Below are 19,702 nucleotides of genomic sequence, written 5' to 3' on the forward strand. Positions count from 1 at the left end.
GAAGTTTCACATAGGCCTTATTGATTTCCTCAGTCAAAGAGGGTAACTTGCCACTTAGATTTTCCTAGGACACAATCCATCCATTGCCCCTATCTCATTCTATTTTGCATTCTGTTTATGTATATCTATTCCCCTTCCCTAGTTGGTATACTCTTTAAAGGCAAGACATATCAAGACCTAGTATCTCTAATCCCTAACACAATTTCTCACATTTAATAAATTTTTGTTGCATTTAATTTCATAGATACATTTTTGAGTTTGCAATAAAAAACATACCTATTGCTCACAAACTCAGTGAGTAAAAGCCAATTGCAAGTGATTTCAGTTGAGGTTCAACATTCCTGAAATGTAGACAAAGAACAGTAAGCATCTCCAGATTATCACAGTATGTAACAAACACAATTTTCAGTACAATTTGCATACTTGCAATACTGGTATGTCTTCTAACAAAGTAATGCTTTTAAATGACCCAGTTCCCATTGGATATGTAAGCAATAACTCAAAATTCATTAAACCTTCCATAAGGATTAAAATGTCTACTTTTAAAGGCAATTGAAAGTGATATTAATACATAGGGACATGAAGCTAGTGAATATTAATAGGCTGGAACATTTTTGAGCATGGACCAAGTGTTATAGTATCATATAAAGACTAAATTGCTTAATCACTGATATGCTTGTCACCAGAAAATGAATTTGGTATATTTAATAAGAGAAAGTACAAATAAGAGCTCTCATGTAGATAAAGATTAGACTTGTTCTATGTCATTACCAAGGGCAAAGCATTAAATAGAAGTTACAATGAGGTGGAATTTATCTCAATTTAAAGCAATTTCCAATAATTGCAAGTGAATTAAAATGTAAAGTGTTTCCCCTATAAATAATGAAGTATTTAAATACAGGTTATATTATTATCTGTCATGCACATTGTATGGCGAGTTTCTTTCATAATTTCTTAGAGATACTGTGTTAGTGTAAACCAGTTGTGACAATGGAGGAGGTCAAAATAACCCAGAAATTCCCTCAGTCAAAAGAAAATGTTGTTCTGTTTGTGTAGCAGAGAGACAAAGACAACATTATTTTGTAGTACAACAGATTATTGGCTATGCCACCTCTAAAAAAATAACAGTGAAAAGAGCATAGTGGACTCAGCTGAGCAAAATCATTCAGATATTGTTTGTAGCTGAAACAAGTAGATGAGTATACATACTGTCATTTCTATGATGATCTATTCTTATCAGCAACAATAGTGGAACCACAGTATTTTTACTGTATTACAGTACCCAATGTACTAAATGAGAAAGGCATCAAAACATTTAAGAAAATAAAATCTTGAATGATATTTAGGGCAGACCAAATACATATAGAAAAGATGAGTTCTGGAGGTAACAAACTTCAAAGTATTCAATAATCAATTTCTAGCTTCTTACAAAAGCCAATATAGAATTGCTAGAATCTTTGTCTTCTATGTTAACATGCTCTTGATGGAACTTGAGAAAATAAAAAAAAAGCTACACTTAACTGGGATTGCTTCAAATTTAGGTTATTCAATTTCAATGGGAATATTACCGTAGCAACACAATCTTACTACTCCTCCCTAGTAGACTCCTGCATTCCACTCCCTCCCCATATACCTTCTACTGAGGACCTTGACCAAAATAATGAGGGCATTCACTAAGGGATCTTTCTTTGTCTTTCCTTCTCATCTCACATTCCTCTGACATATTTTCCCATTATCTCTTCCTTGACTCTAGTTTTTGATAATGAAGTGGCCCTTCTATATGCAAGGCAATTCCCTGCACATGTGCCTTTGATTCCACCCACTTTTGTTATCTCCAGAAGACTGTACTCATCATCACTGACTCTCCCTATATATTGGCTACTTCCTACTGCCTACAAACAGACCCAAGTCTTCTGCATCCTTAAAAAATCCTCACTAGATTTTAACATGCCTGCTAGCAATCATTCCCTATCTCCCATTCTTTTCTCAGCTAATGTCTTTGAAAAAAGAGGTCTACAAATAATGCCTATACTTCCTCTTCTCTCACCATTTTCCAAACTCCGTGAAATCTAGCATGCAACTAGAACTGCTCTCTCTAAAGTTACCAGTAATATCTTAATTGGCAAATCTAATGTCATCCTCCTGATCATAAACTTAGTTCTTTGCAACATTTTATAATGTTAATGCCCAACTTCTCCTCTTCAGGTTTTTGTGATTCTACTATTCCTTTCCTTGTTCCTGTCCCTCTGCTTATGCTTTTCTCTTTTCCTGTCCTTTTCTTTCTTCCTCCCCTATGTCTTTCTGCCTGTCTGGCTCCTCCTCACTCTATTTTACTGAATTTTCATTCACTTTACAAGAATTAACTGGATACCCCTAAGACTTTTGATCACTTGATTCTCTTCAGATCCTAGGGCTTTAATTTTCATTTCTATGCAGATCACTCTGGAATCAATTTATTAAGACCTAGTATCTCTCTTGAACTCCAGTTCTGCAGCACTAACTGCCTTGGAGAAATTTAAAACTGGATCACCTTAGGGTTATCAAGAAGAAGTCATTTTCTTTACTCCCAAATTTTCTTCTCTTCTGAACTGCCTTATTTCTGTTGTCAGCCCACTATCCTTTGAGTCACCCAAGAGCTGAACCTCATTGTCATCCTGATTTCTCACACTTAGCCCACATATCCAATCATTTGCCAAATCTTATGTTTTCTTTCCTGCTATATCTCTCACTTATATCCCCTTCTTTTTATTCACATAACTACTTCCTAATTCAGGCCTACCCTGAATTATCACAGGTCTTGCCTGGATTACTACAATATTATTCTAACTTACCTTCCTATCTCTAGTCTCTCCCCACTAAATTCATCCCTCACTAATCAATAAATTTATTTTCCTAAAGTTTAAGTCTAATTATGTTAACCTCCTCTCTCTTCCAACCTCCTACTCCTACATTCTGATCTTTCCATTATTTCTAGGATGATTTTTTGTTTGTTTAGCATTTGCATTTCTTATAACCTGCTCCCTTAATATTTTCTAGTCTTTCTGAATTTTTCTCTCCTTTATGCCCTCTATTATTAAGCTATACTAGACTATTTGCCTGTTTCTCTCCCACAACATATCATATCCTATATTGAGGCCTTTGCAATTGCTGTTCTCCATGCATAGAATGGGCTCCCTTCCACTTTATATTTGTAAAAACTCTACTTTCCTCAAGACTTAACTCTCCTGCCATCTTTTCCAAGGAAGTCTTTAATGGTGCCTCCAGCTTCTAGTGTCATTTGTCTAATGCTATTTTCCATTGATTACACACACACACACACACACACACACACACACACACACACACACACACACACACACATTTATATATGTTGTTTCTCCCATTAGAATGTGAGCTCCTTGAGGGTAGAGATTATTTTTTCTTATTCTTTGTATATTCAGACTTTTGTAACTTCTGGCATATAATAAATGCTTAATAAATGTTTGCTAAGTTATCAGTCCTCTCATTTAAGTTGGAATTATTTTTTATCTTCATCAAAAGCTATCAACAATGATTTTATACAGACAGAATCACTAAGAATTGGAAAGTATCACAAAAATCTTCTTATATCTAGATACATTTTCCTCCTATAATATACTCAATATGTGGTCATATAGAGAAAGAGAATATTCCAGTCTCCAGGATCCACCAAATCTACTTTTGTGCTTGTTTGTTCAGTCATTCCAGTCATGTCTTATTCTTTGTGACCCCATTTGAAGTTTCCTTGGAAAAATGCTGGAGTGATTTGTCATTTCCTTCTCCAACTTATTTTACAGATGAGGAAACTGAGGCAAACAGGGTTAAGTGACTTGCCCAGGGTCACACAACTAATAAGTGTTTGAAGCTAGACTCAAACTCAGGGAGATGAGTCTTCCTGGTTCCAGGCCCAGCACTCTGTTCACTATGCCACCTAACTGACTCTAAAAATCCACTTTTAAACAGATTTTTCTTACATCAAGCTTAAATCTGCATGTGTGCCACTTGTACCTATTGCTTCTAGCTCTACATTCTGAGACATAAGAAGTCTAATTTATTTTAAATTTTATAGGCTTTCAAATATTTGAAGATGTTATAGAGTCTGTCTGATTTTCTTTTTTCCCCATTCTTAGATAAGCTGATTTTGAATCAGCAAACAGCCCTTTCCTCTCTGGTAGGATATACTCAATTTTATTCTTAGTGATGTTATTTGGAATTCTACTTCTTCAATATGTCACTATTTTCTTCCTGAATTACTTATAATGTAAATGCCTGAAGCTTCTGAGTAGTTTATGTCTTTTGTCAGTTGCGCTTCTTAAAAGGGAATATCATGATATCTCATGGAGATAACATTTTTTTAACAAGAGATTATGTCAACTGAAGTTGGCATCAGAGTTTAGATATTTACCATAATGAAAAGAAATCATTTTTTCAAACAGAAAACAAAAAAGTGGTTTTGTGTGTAAAAAAGAAAACTCGCATGTAACTCATGGGAATAACTTCACCTTGCCAATTCAGTATTTCCTTATTTTTATGGAAATAAAGAAGATCAATGTAAACTTTTTATCTGTTTGATTCTTATTGAAAGACACAATTATTTGGTGACTCATATATAATGATTTTAATATTAAAAACCAGCATAGTTCCAGGGGTAAATCCTATTCCATAAAAAAAATTAGCCAAAGATTGTACTATCACATAATAAAAAAACTTTCTTGAACAATCATCTGTCCTTGAACATTCACTCAAATGAGCTGAGGTATTTCTGGACTGGGGATTGTTAACTTCAACACAGCTGCAGTTATGAAACATCTAAAAATAATTTTTGAATTATTACAGAATGAAGTTTATTGAGCACAATACAGAATACAAAAAGTTTTCGTATTTAAAGAATAAAGCATCAATCAACTAAACAAAATACTAGAGATTTTAAATATCTTTTATGTGTCTTTCATTTGATTGCAGTTTTAGAGTTTGGAGATAATATAATATAAACTTCTTCTTTCATAGATGAAGAAAATGAAATCCAAAAAGAGGAAGTAAATTGATCAGGATTACAGAAATAATAAGTAGTTGAAATAGACTTTTCAACTCCTGACTCAGATTTAGTGCTCTTGCCACTACTACTGTGACTTAGGCAAATGGTAAATTGGTTTCCTAGTACCCTTCCTATGTTCTTTATGGTCTTATCTATCAGTGAAAAATATTTGGAAAAAATATTCGCAACTATTACTTTTGTACTTGTTATATTAAAAAAACAAAAGATCAATATAGGATATCTAAATGCAAAAGGGAGAACAATTAGCTGATCATCTTAAAATAATATACTATATTCCAACCTCGCTAAAACTTAATCACACACTTATTCATTCCTTAAACACCCATTTTCACGTGCTTACTGTTATGTAACATTAACTCGCTATTCTGTATTCATTGTTCAAGTAATTGTGATTGTGGATCAAGATTTGGTAAACTTACTTGTGTAAGTTCATTGGTACATATATGTACATATATATACACATAATATCATATATACAAATATATATGAGTCTGTGATTATGACTGTATCTATGCAAATGAGAGAGGAGATTTTATACTTATGTGTGTCTCATAACTTACTTTATCAAAATCTTTTATATTCTTTATATTTTGTATAAACATATGGATAAAATAAAAAAACTACACATTGAACTATTATAATGTAACAAATACTATAGTAGAGCTGGGGATAAAAATAGGAAACTATCTCAGAACCCAAGGAGTTTGCATTCTATTAATGGGCCACAACACCTACAAGCTATATATATTATTTATATTTTGTTTTAGAAAGTTACAGCAAATTTAAGTAGAACCATGTTGGAATAGATTGAAATACCTTTCATAGAACTAGGACAGAATTTATTTGATTACAGTGTAATTACTGAAAAAGAAAGGGGAGGGTACATACTTGACAGAAGTATGCAGAAGAAAGAACAATCATCACCATACATACCATGTCCTTTCCATCACCTACTGAAGATTTACATCCAGCTAAACAAGGTGATATGTAAGAGAGTCCATCATCCCCACAGACAGGATCCCATACATTGGCATCATAATTATAGTCTGAGTTGCAGAAAAAAAATGGTATATTTTGGAAGTCTGTCCCTGGGTCATTTCTGTAGTCAAAATGTAGACATTTATCAGAGATAAGGGAAGGATAAGAGAAATTACATCCTAAACAGATGAAAACAAAGATGATAAAAATATCACAACATTCTAAAATGTATATTCACATCTACTCTTAGAAAAATATTGGGACTTATCACAGTAATCAAAAGTAATTTAATGAGGAAAAACAATGGAACTAGTTAAGGATTTTTGAAGGGATACCATTTTCCCAGAAGAGAGGGATGTACTGACAGATTTAGGTTTAAGGTTTACATTTTGTTGCTAATTGGCTATAGCAACCTGGATAACTCAATTCCCCTCTTTGAGTAACAGCTTTCTTATCTGACAAAGATTATTAAATTATATGAATGAAAAATATGCATATATTTATATTATGAAGTATTCAAAATAGGTAGCATTGTATCATATAAGTAAACATGACTAGATATCTTTATCTATTAGATACCATTATTGTCATATTAAAGTGCTTAGTATAGTATCTAGCTCATTATAGGTACTCAAAATGTTTCCTTTCTTCCTAATAATCTCTAGTAGCATTTTGTGGTGCTTTAGAGTTTGCAAAGTCTTTTATGAATCTCATTTTGTCCTTATAACACTATGGGATATAGATATTGTTATTATTTTCATTTTACAGATGAGGAAATTGAAGTAACTGGAGGATAAGTAACTTTCCCAGGTCATATATACTGAGTTAGTTTCTGAAGCTGGATTTGAACTGAGATCTTCCTCATTCCTGTTCCAGCACTCTATACCACCTTGCTGAATTACATCAATACATACCCATTGTAGGTTACTGTTAACCCAGCTACTGGTCTGCCTCTACAGTCTAATGTCAAAAGCAGCAGTTGCGTACCATAGCCACAACATAGAGAAATGAAGACTAATTTGGCAACTCCAATTATGTCCAATTTCAGTTTTCTAGCAATACATCCTCCCAGGAAAAATGAAATACTAGCAACAAGAATCATTATTATTCCTGAAAAAGAAAGAACAGGTAAAAAAGCTGAGAGTTTATAATTATAGCTCTCTGACAAATGTTGGTCAACACAGGCATTTTTTAATTGAATTGCTGAAAACCACAAAGACAGTTTAGTGTTTATCCTCTATTGTCTACCTGTATTGTCTATGTGTCTATCTCTTGAGCCATAGACAAATAAACAAAAGACTTAACTGTTTGTCATTTGTCATTGTACTGTTTTGCTTCCTTCTCTGTCTACATTTATGAGTAACCCTAGTCTGGTATAGTTTAAAACTGACATAAAACTCTGATATGAGTGGTCAGTACTCAATTTTGGTATCACTTATGGTCTCTTCTGGTCTGCTCTGGTTAAAATAATACAAATCTGACACAAACTTCAATTCTATGCTGGGAGAGTCAACTTTTTTTTAATCTCTCTGGGGTTATTGTCTGATTGTCCATCTGTCAAATTACTGTGTTGTGGAAATAAAAAAAAATGAAAAAAAATTCTTGTCTGGTTTGAGACTAACACAAAATTTGTAGCCAGCAATCATTTTTAAGGGATTCCACAGGTTACTCTGGTAATTCTGACCTGGTGATTCAGGGAGCACTTTTAGATCCATCAACTTCTAGTCTGATTATTTCTGGCTAAATTTATTCCCATCATGGGATCTGGTCAGGCTACTCCTTCTAAAGACACCCCTACAAGTTGTCTCCTGGCTGGATACAAATTTCTTTTTCAAGGTGATCATTGATCTATCGACTACTGAGTAGTCCTGGGGTGGTCTGGTTAAATTCTAGGAGAAAGATCTGATAATTTTAATTGCAGCACTTGCCTGCAAATTTGGAAGTTAAAGTATTCCTGGTTGAATCTACTACTGAAAAAAGAGCTCTGGTATGGTTAAACTCTGAAAAAAATATGAATTGTAAAAACAGTTGAAATACAACTGTTGACTCTTGGAGGATTTTTTGGAATTAAAATCTTATGTTTACTTAATTTAATTACTGAACCTTCATTTTTTTCTGATTTTCTATGGTTACTGCAGTTCTGATGCTGACCTATAAAACAGTCTTAAAACTTCTGTTAGTTATTTAGTGGAAGATAAATTTTAAGAATCAGCAGAAAAAGTCTGGAAATTTCTTTCACCCTTCAGACCTTTGCTCCTTTTTCTGGCCAAATTAAGAGTGTAACTGAAGTGAAAGGTCCAAATAAGTAAATAGATAAATACATAGATTAATGTGAGATAAGAGGAAGATTTATCCTTTGTAGAAATTAACTGAAAGTAAATCTGTTTACCAGTTAATTATTCATGAAATGTGGTTTGAAAATGCTAAAATATCCTAGTAGGTTTTTGGAGCAGGAAATCTCTTAAGGTAGTGTTTCCATCCAAATAAGAATGTTGGTAATTTTTCAACTAAGAACAGTCTCTTCACAACTTTGTAACCATTCCTGGAAAACAGTTGACTGTTTTAGCTTAATTGGTATGACACCACTTTGCAAATGACAGATTCAGTAGAATGTAGAAAACTAGTCCTGACATTAGGTTTGAGATATGATTGGGAAATGAAGTAAAGGAAGGTATAGTGCTGAATCAGTTGTTACAATTAATTTTGAGATACCTTATGATCACTGAGCTTTATTTTAGCTATTATGGTATTCTTCTTGACAAAGGAAAATAGGTGGAATTGGAGCATGAATTAAATTTTGACATTTACTAAATGAAATATTTGAAAATGTAGGGATATATGACTGAGTCAGTTGAGGTTAGTTGCTAATAGTGTACTGGATCAAGGAAATTTTGAAAATCCTATGTAATATAACATTAATAATTATATTGCTTTTGTCTTAATGTTATATTAAATACTTTCCAATACTTGAATTTATCTGTGGAAATACTTATCAGAAAACTTGCATTTATGCATCCACAGAGGAGATCAATGGTGAAGATACACATTTCATATGATCTAGTACAAAAATCAGGGAATGTCATTAGAAAATTTTAGCATTGCCACCAATTTGCCTGATAGTATGTCATGTAAAAAGCTAAAGCCTCTTGAATTAGACATTAAAAGTTTAGCTCTAGTTAAAGATAGAAGCATTTCTGGCTCAGATTTCTTGCCACTGTTTAACTGTGACATCTAACTTTAAACCTTTTGCTATTTGGTTAATTCTTGCTCTGTCTGCCTACAAATTCCAGTTAAAATCCCCTAATATTTGCTCATCCAATTATTATTTTACCCGTGGTAGATTTTTCCCCTTCTGCTATCAGTCCTTTGGTCTATAAATCTTTACCTTCCCCTTTGCCCTCTGTAAAATCCAACTGAATCCATCCTGCTTTGTCCTTTGTAAAATGTTTTGAAAGTTCTACTTGTGGCTCATTGATTTTTTTTAACCATGGGACTATGGAACTAACATATAATAAATTGGTTATTAAATAGATATGTGTGCTGATAGGTATAGTTAGCAGCAATACCTGTTAATGACTCTATGAATATTTTTAAATCAATACCTAAGAACACATTAAAAATACAAAGACATCTTAAAGGTGAAAGCACTAGTGATTGAGGGGAAAGGGAAAGGGAATATGTGACCTGAGTCTTCTGTTTTGTTGGTCTATATAATTTCAAGCAAAAGGTATTGGTGATAAAGAGGATGCTTGAAGAAAAGATATTGTTGGAGCACTCATTAGGTGCTGGGAAAATGGTCACACCAGCAGCTTTAACTGAATGCTGAGACTATCACTTTGGGACACTGGAGAACTGGGGAACTGTTGTACTGTTTTTTTTTTCCAATCATTTTATCTATGATTTGCAATTTCTGAATACTCCTTGAAATGACAGTCATGTGATGAGGTGATTTTCCACAAACATATCTGAAATTACTAGTAAAAATGAATGTATTAATGAAACTGCTCATAAGGTAGACTGGAACAAATGATGTTTTAAGGAGCAAACATCACATTTAAAAGAACTGCTTACAAAGTTCTCTCAGTGAATGTATATGTGTGTAGATGTGTATGAGAGACAGCGACAGAGAGAAACGAGAGAGACAGAGACAGGGAACGTAAGTAGTGTGTCAGAAAGAATATAACTTTTCAAAACTTTTCATTGCTTAGGTATAGGTGTTGCCTATTTTCAAAACATAATTTAGAAAGTATTTTTACCTCACAAAAAAGAATTTGTAAGTTTCATAACAAAAATATGAGTTAATTAGTTTGATATACAAATTTTCAATTTGCCTGCAGCTTTTCAGGAATATATCTATTATTTAAAAAGAAACATTTTATACTGCTTTCAAACCATAATCAATGGATCAAAACATGTTTATTAAGTTCCAATTATATGGCAGATAGTGTGTTACTTATCGGGGCATACATAGATGAAAGAGTTCTTACCTTAAAAAAATTATGTTCTGTCAGAGGAGACAACATGAACAAGTTAAACATACACAAAAATACATGTAATTTTTTTTTTGTTTATCAAAGGGACACTAGTAACTGAAAAGATCATTATAGATTTTGTGTAGGACATGGCATTTGAACTGAGTTTTGATGGAAATAAGAGATTCTATGAGGTGAATATGAGGAAAAAGTATATTTCAGACATGTGGGAAGGACAGTGCAAAGGAATAAAAAAAACTCCATTTTCCTTGGATCATAGAGGGTGGAAAGCAGAGTAATGTGTAAAATAGATTGGGGCCAGATTGTGAAGGAATTTAAAAACTAAGCAGATTTTATATTTTATCCTAGAGGCAACAAGAAGTCACTGACTTGTATTAAATAGGAGAGTAACATAGTTGGATCTGCTCTTTTAGAAAGTTACTTTGGCAACTGCATGAAGAAGGGATTGGAATGGAGAGATATTTGAGGCAGGAAGACCAATCAAAAGGCTCTTGAAATAATCCACCATTGAAGTGATGAGAGACTATATGGTCTCTCTGCGTGACAATCATGAGAATAAAGACAGATATTGTGTACAAGAGATATTGTGATAATAGAAAGGAGAAATTTTGACAATTAATTGGATATGTGGAGTGAAAGAAAGTGTGGAGTCAATGGTAATACCAAAATCAAGACTTTGAGTGATGCAGATGATGTTGGTCTTAAAAGAATATGAGTAGTTCATTAGAAAAATTCTTTGGGGATAAAGATAAATCAATTCTCTATTGGTCTTGTTATGTTTCATGTCCTTGTCAGACATCTAGTTTAGGATTTCCAAATGGAAGATTTCAAAATACACACGATGTTCAGGAGAGAAATGAGGACTAGATATATAGTTCTGAAAGTTGGCACAGAGATAATAATTAAATCCAGGGGAGTTGGTGAAGACACTTAGTAAATGAATGCGGAGATAAGAGAACAATGCTCAAGAGAACTTTGGCTAGGCCCACAGACAGAAGAGAGAGATAGATGGTGAACCAGCAAAGGAGATTGAAAAAGTGGTTGAACAGGTAGGAGGAGAATCAAAAAAGAAGAGCATCCCAAAGTTGGGAGAATATCCAGGAGATGGGCTTGTTCAACAGTTTCACATACTAATGAGAGGGTGGCAAGGAAAAGGACAAAGAAAAAGTCATAAGATTTGGCCATGAAGTGTAACTGCTAACTGGCCAGTTTTAGTTGGCTGATGAGATCCAAAGCCAAATTACATAGGATTGAGGAAAAAAAGTGAAAAGAGGGGGCAGCTAGGTGGCCCAGTGCATAGAGCACTGACCCTGAATTCAGGAAGACCTGAGTTCAAATCTGGCCTCAGACACTTACTAGCTGTGTGACCCTGGGCAAGTCACAACCCTATTGCCTAGCCAAAAAAAAAAAAGAAAAAGAAAAAAAACCCTATCTACCCTTTCTACCTCCATATCCACTCTTTTCTCTTTTTTCTTTTTCCTTTTTTTTGGTTATGAAAAAGTATGAAAGATGAAGGGCAATGAACCTTGAGAGGTTGGTCTCGAGGGAAGGAACCACTAGATGTTGTTGTTAAGTTGTTTTTCAGTTACATTCAACTTTTCATGATCCCATTTGTAGTTTTCTTGGCAAAGATACTGGAGTGGTTTACCATTTTCTTCTCCAGCTCCTTTTACAAATGAAAAACTGAGACAAATAGGGATAAGTGACTTGCCCAGGGTCACATAGCCAATAAGTGCCTGAGGGCATATTTGATCTCATAAAGATGAGTCTTTCTGGTTCCAATCCCAGTGCTCTACCCACTGAAAAAGGGGGATGATTGGGAAGCAATTAGTTGGAGAAGAGAGACAAGATCATTTTGTCGTTGATCAAATCAACAAACATTTATTAAGTACCTGCTATGTGAAAAGCACTCTGCAAAGGCTGGGAAATGAGACATTTAGACAAATTTGAGTTCCTACCTTGATGAAGTTTAGAGTCTACCATGGGACTGAAGCACAAATATGAATAGCTATACTGAACAGCATATGTAAATGAATTAGAGATGTACAAAGCAAAGTGCTATGTAAGGTTGGAACTTAGAAGTCATTACTGACCAAGGAGATAAAACTTCCTGCAAGAAGTGGCATTTGCCAAAAAAAAAAAGTGGCATTTGAATTGTACTGTAAGAGTAGGTTGAGATTCATTGCATTTAGAGGGGGAAAGGAGGATATTACAAGCATAGGGAAGAGCTGGTGGAAAATATGTAGATTTGCCCAAGGTAGTACAGGCAGTGTTAGTCAGGAAGAGAATAATACATTTTGACTAGAATTTAAACATTTTGATGGTTAATAATGTGAGGTAAGGTTAGAGAGGAAGAAGTTAGAGAGTGGAAGACCTTGAATACCAATAAAAAGTTAAAATTTTAGTCAGGAATGGTTCATTATGTATGATACAGTAAAAGTCAAATACTAAGATTTACCAGATATTAAGTGAGATTTGGAAATTGACATGCCATATCCCGGTTCTAAATATTTTGGTAGATATGTCAGATTCCCAATTAAGCAAGTAAATGACAACAAAGATACAATCAAGTAGAGGAGGTACATCCAGTTAGCAAGAAGACATTTCAAGGAGTGGAAATAACCTAGAAAAAAAACATAAAAGTCTTTATGGAAAAAGATAGTTCAACACATTCAAGAAATACCTTTATTCTTGCTTTGTGGGTAGATATGTATTAGGCTTTTCTATTAAGCTATTAATTATGAAATCATAGAATATTACAGCTAAATACCAGAACTATTTAATTTTACAGAGGAGAAAACTGAGACCCAAAGTGATAATGTGAATTTCCCAGGGTCACCATGCTAACTAATGGCAGGATGGCTTAAAAAAAATCCAGCTGTTTCAGCTATATGATGCTGTCTCATTGAATCTTTCTGTCCTTCCTCAGGGATAGTCATTGAAATGGTGCCAATGTGTTGTTAGTTACACCACTTTGCTTCTTTAATATTTCAATGGATCTATGATCTTATCAATGTTGATATTCCTGTCATCAATACAGTCCATATTGTGGAAGGGTTTCTTATCCCATGAGCTTTTATCCATCTTCTTCTATAGCTTCTCCACAGAGGATTTAGCCAATACATTGCTGACTTTCCACTGGTCCATTTCCATTTTTTGGATCCCCATAAGAAGTTTGCTTTCCATGTGTCATTCATTATATTTACCATATGGCTGATTCCCCTTATTTTTGGAGTATACTTTTCCTTAATGATGTCCCTTATCCCACTTCTTGATCATTGGCAATATACTGAAGACCAATTATACCCATAATAAAATGGTTTATTTTCATATGATCACCCACTATTTTTCTAAATTAAAAGAGCCTGCTGCTTTTGAGTCCTTTTATATGTGAATTGTAGCATAGCATCATTGTCAAAGAATATGGTGTGGGGGGAGGGAGTGATGCCAGAAGAGAGAAGTGCGAAGGGAAAGGTCCATAGGATTATTACAATTGGAACAAAGTACTAGGAGTATGGGAACTGATTATTTTTTAAAGTGTTGGTGTTTGAAGAATATGGGAGAATGAACAATAATTAAGTGTACTAAACAAATCTGTCCTGATGTGTTTAATTCTTTCTATTGTCTGTGGTCAGGGAAATGGATTGCAACTAATCAAGAGGGGTAAAGGAGTATATTATACGTATAGGGAAAAACTAAAGATAAAGGTGTAAATTTACCCAAGGCAGTATAAGAAGTGTTAGAAAAGAATAATATATTTTGGTTAAAACTTAAACTTTTTGATGAGAAATAATTTGAGGTAAGGTTAGAGAAATAGTGTGGTACCACTATTTGGAGGATCTTGAATACCAATAAAAAAAAGATTAAATTTTACTCAGTCAGGAATGGTTTACTGTATATAATACAGTAAAAGTCAAATAGTAAGACTTCACAAAAATTAGGTTAGATTTAGATGTTGACTCACCATACTGCAGTTAAATTTTATTCAAATAGCAACTAGAAACAATGTTATCATTATCCATGGATTTGATGTTAAAGAGCCTAGATTTGAATCCAGTTCCATTACATATCAGCTACATGATCTTGGACAAGTAATTTTACTTCTTGGATCCTCAGTTTCCTAATCTGTAAAATTATGGGATTGGACCACTAAGGTCTTTTTCTACTCTAAATCCTATGATGCAGTAAATAGATAATCTTCCTTATACATATCAATACAAAACTCCCTTGGCTTCAACAAATTTCCATTAAAATATACATATTTCTGAGCAGGGGAAGGGACATAGGGAAAAGCTCTTGGTAGTATTTAAGGCAAACTACAGACTGGGATAAAGCTTCTTTGAACTTTTTTTTTTCCAGCTTGCTTCATTCTGGAAATAGAGGACTTGGGTTCTAGTACTGGCTTTGTCAATAATCTTATGTTTCTGGAGAAACTATTTCAATCCTTTGGACATCAGTTTTCTGACTGACACAATGAAAAGGTTGTACTACATGCTCTTTATATTCATTTCATTTTTATGATTCCACATTTTGTCATCTATCTAAGGGTTACACACTTAATATTATGATTTATTTTAACCCTCTGTTGTTAATGACTGAATTTTCACTGTCTCCTCTCTTCTATTAGCCACTCATGCAAACAAAATTTAATAGGGCTGTAATTGAAGCCATTGTAGTTAGATGAAATAAGTTTGAAAACCATTATTTGAATCCAGCTCCATTTCACAGTCAAAGATGACTGATTTTTAGATTAATTGTAATTTAGAATTATCTTTTGCAACACTTAATTTGCATGCATAAATAAGAGTAAGAACTACTTGTTAAATATTCACCTGGTGATTCTTGGGGATCCTTTGTTTGGTCAGAATCTTTAAAATTCAGCTTTTGGCTTCTTCTGTCATTGATATTAGATTTATCCAAAGATGGTGGAACTTTACTTTCCATTTTTAATTTCTTCTAGCTCTTAGGCATGAAAAAGAATAGCACTCCAGAAAGAATGCTAAGATAAAACCAAACCACCAAGCACCAACCCAATGGGAATCACCTGGCTTTATTGTTATCGTATCTATAATAAAAATATATTTTCAAAATGTATTTAGAAATAAATTTTACAGTGCAAATATGTCATTGCAAGAATTGCTACCATTTTCTTTCACTGAAGTTAATATCACTGCATTTATCTTTAGGCAATGAGAAAACTCACTCACACAAGAAAAAATAATATATAAACAATAGATTAATAAGGAATATAACAAAGCTAGGAAATTAATGAGAAAATATTAATAATAGTAAAACATCAATATGTCCAAACCATATTGGAAAAGAATGCATCATTCCATTCCTCATATTTAATTCAATACAATACAGTGCACCAAAACATTCATACCAGGTTTGTGCAAGGGAATGCACTACAATAATAAATTATCCAATTTGGGAATTGGAAGATGAAATAAGTACCAGGTGCTATTTTTTTTTACTGTTTTTGTTTTTATTTTTTTAAAGTTTAATAGCATTTTATTTTCCTCCAGTTACAAGTCAAGAAAAATTTTAGCATTCATTTTTACAAGATTTTGAGTTCCAAATTTTTCTCTCTCCCTTCTCCCCCTCCCTCCCATTCCTCTTCTTAAAATGATAGGCAGTTTGATATAGTTTATATATGTGCTATCATGTAAAAATATTTCCAAATTAGTTACAGTTATGAAAGAAGAAACAGATCAAAAGAAAAAAAGTGAGAAAATAAAGTAAGCAAAAAAAAACCCTTCAATCTGTGTTCAGAATCCATCAGTTCTTTATCTGGATGTGGATAGCATTTTCCTTCATGAGTCTTTGGTACTTTTCTTGGATCATTGTGTTGCTGAGGAGAGTGGAGTCATTCATAGTTGATCATCACACACTTTTCCTAATACTGTGTATAATGTTTTTCTGGTTCTGCTCATTTCACTTTGCATCACTTTGTACAATTCTTTCCAGATTTTTTCTAAAACCTACCTGTTCATAATTTCTTATTGCACAAAGCATTCGATTACATTACACTCATATACCACAGCTTGTTCAGCCATTCCCCAATTGATAGGCATCCCCTCAATTTTAAATATTTTGCCACCAAAAAAGTGCTGCTATAAATATTTTTGCACATGTAAGTCCTTTTCCCTTTTTTATGATCACTTGGGATACATACCTAGTATTGATATTGCTGGATCAAAGTGCTGGCACAGTTTGGTTGCCCCTTGTATATAGTTCCAAATTTGGATCAGTTCTCAACTTCAACAATAGTGCATCAGTGTTCTGATTTTCCCACATTTTCTCCAACATTTTGCATTTTCCTTTTTGTCATATTAACCAATCTGATAGGTGTGAGGTGGCATGTCAGAGTTGTTTTAATTTGCATTTACCTGATCAAAAGTGATTTAGAGCACTTCTTCAGATGTCTATAGACATCTTTGATTTTTTTCATCTGAAAACTGCCTGTTCACATCTTTTGATCATTTATCAATTGGGAATGGCTTGTATTCTTATAAATTTGATTCAGTTCTCTATATTTGAGAAATTAGGCTTTTATCAGAGATGCTTGTTGTAAAAATTTTTTTTAACAAGCTTCCTGCTTTTCTTCTAATCTTGTCTTTATTTGTACAAAACCTTTTATTTTGATAGAATCAAAATTATCTGTGTTATATTTTGTAATGCTCTCAATCTCTTGTTTGGTCATGAATTCTTCCCCTCCCCATAGATCTGACAGGTAGACTATTCCTTGCTCTTCTAATTTGCTTATGGTGTAACACTTTATGTGTAAATCATGCACCCATTTTGACCTTATTTTGGTACATGGTGTGAGATGTTGGTCTATGCTTAGATTGTGTCCTATTATTTCCAGTTTTCCAAGGAGATTTTGTCAAATAGTTCTTATCCCCCCAAAAAAAAAATTCTTATCCCAAAAGTTGAGGTCTTTAGGTTTATCAAATACTAGCTTACTATGGTTATTGAATGCTATCTGTTGTGTACCTAATTTATCCCACTGGTCTATCACTATATTTCTTAGCTAGTACCAGATAGTCTTGATGATTACTGTTTCATAAAAGAGCTTGAGATCTGGTATTGCTACACCACTTTCCTTTGTATTTTTTTTCCATTAATTCTCTTGATATTCTGACCTTTTGTTCTTCAAGATGAATTTTGTTGTTATTTTTTCTATCTGTATCAAATAATTTTTGGTAGTTTGAATTGGTATGGCACTGAATTAGTAAATTAGTTTAGGCAGAATCATCATTTTTATTATATTAGCTTGGTCTACCCATAAACAATTGATATTTTCCCAGATATTTAGATCTGACTTTATTCTTGTGAAAAGTGTTTTGTAATTGTGTTCATACAGTTCCTGGGTTTGTCTTGGCAGGTACACTCCTAAGGATTTTATATTATTTGTAGTCATTTTAAATGGAATTTCTCTTTCTATCTCTTGCTGCTGGGGTTTATTGGTCACATAAAGAAATACTGGTGATTTATGTTGGTTTATCTTATATGCTGCAACTTTGCTAAAGCTGTTAATTATCCCAAGTTATTTTTAGTTGATGCTCTAGGGTTCTCTATGTATACCAACATATCATCTGCAAAGAAGGACAGTTTTGTTTCCTCATTGCCTATTTCCTTCAATTTCTTTTTCTTCTTTTATTGCTACAGCTAACATTTCATTACTGTGTTGAATAATGGTGGTGATAATGGGCATCCTTGCTTCACCTGAAAGCTTCTAGCTTATCCCCATTACAGATAAGGCTTGCCAATGTTTTTAGATAGCTACTGCTTATCATTTTAAAGAATACTCCTGTTATTTCTATGCCGTCTAGTGTTTTTAATAGGAATAGATGCTGTATTTTGTCAAAATCTTTTTCTGCATCAATTGAGATAATTATATGATTTCGGTTGGTTTTGTTATTGATATAGTAAATTATGCTGCAAGTTTCCCCAATATTGAACCAACCCTGCAGTCCTGGTATAAATCCCACCTGGTCATAGTGTACAATCCTTCTGATACATTGCTGTAATTGCCTTGCTAGTATTTTGTTCAAAATTTTTTGCATCAGTATTCATTATGGAAATCGGTTTACAATTTTATTTCTCTGTTGTTGTTTTTTTAGCTCTTCCTGAGTTAGGTATCGGTGTCACATTTGTGTCATAAAAGAAGTTTTGTAGGACACCTTTTTCCCTTATTTCCAAAATAGTTTATATAGTTTTGGAATTAATTGTACTTGTGTATTTCCCTCCATTTTATTTTTCCTCCTGTTTGTCCTCTCTTTCCTTTTACCTCTTCCCTCCACACCAGCGTTTTGCTTCTGTCTACCACCTCCCCTGATCAGCCTTCCTTTTTGTCCGTCCCCATTCCCGCCTTACTTGATCTCCTTTCCTCCTACTTCCCTGTCAGGTAAGATAGATTTCTATATTAAACTAATTGTGTATATTATTCTCTCTTTCAGCCAAATACTGATGAGAGCAATGTTGAAGCAATACTCATTGCCTGCCTCCTCATCTTCCCCTCCACTGTAATAGGTCCTTCATGTTACTTCATGTGAAATAATTATCCCCCTACCTCTCTCTTCCTTCTGAACTCATTGTGCTCCTTTCTCGTATTCCTTAATTTTTATGTTATTCTCTCAAATTCATCTTATATCTGTACACAGTTTATGTATATTTCTTCTAGCTGTACTATTAGTAACATAATTTTTAAGATCACAAGTGTCATATTCTCATGTAGGGATGTAAATAGTTTAGCTCTATGGAATCCCTTATGCTTTCTTTTCACTTTTTCACTTGTTTATGCTTCTCTTGGGTCTTGATATGGTGCTCAAATTTTTGGTTAGTTTTGGTCTTCTCCTTATGAAAGCTTCAAATCCTTCTATTTCATTGAATGACCATTTCCCCCTCGATGTATTATGCTTAATTTTGCAGGGTAAGTGATTCTTAGCTGTAGTCCTAGCTTCTTTGCCCTCCAGAATATCATGTCCCATGAACTCTGATACTTTAATATTGTGACTGCCAAGTACTGTTTGATCCTGATTGTGGCTCCATGATATTTGAATTGTTTTTTTTTTCCTGACCCCTTGTAGCTTTTTCTCCTTGACCTGATAGTTCTGAAATTTGGCTATAATGTTTCTTGGAGTTTTTATTT

General features: G+C 33.6%; 1 pseudogene; it reads right to left on the minus strand.

Moving 5' to 3' along the window:
* Window positions 1–283: 283 nt before the first annotated feature.
* Window positions 284–19,702, minus strand: part of LOC114025233 — a 69,505-nt pseudogene continuing 50,086 nt past the window's right edge.

The sequence above is a fragment of the Vombatus ursinus genome, unplaced genomic scaffold (assembly GCF_900497805.2).
Source record: "Vombatus ursinus unplaced genomic scaffold, bare-nosed wombat genome assembly UNPS02014830.1, whole genome shotgun sequence".
Lineage (NCBI taxonomy): Eukaryota > Metazoa > Chordata > Mammalia > Diprotodontia > Vombatidae > Vombatus > Vombatus ursinus.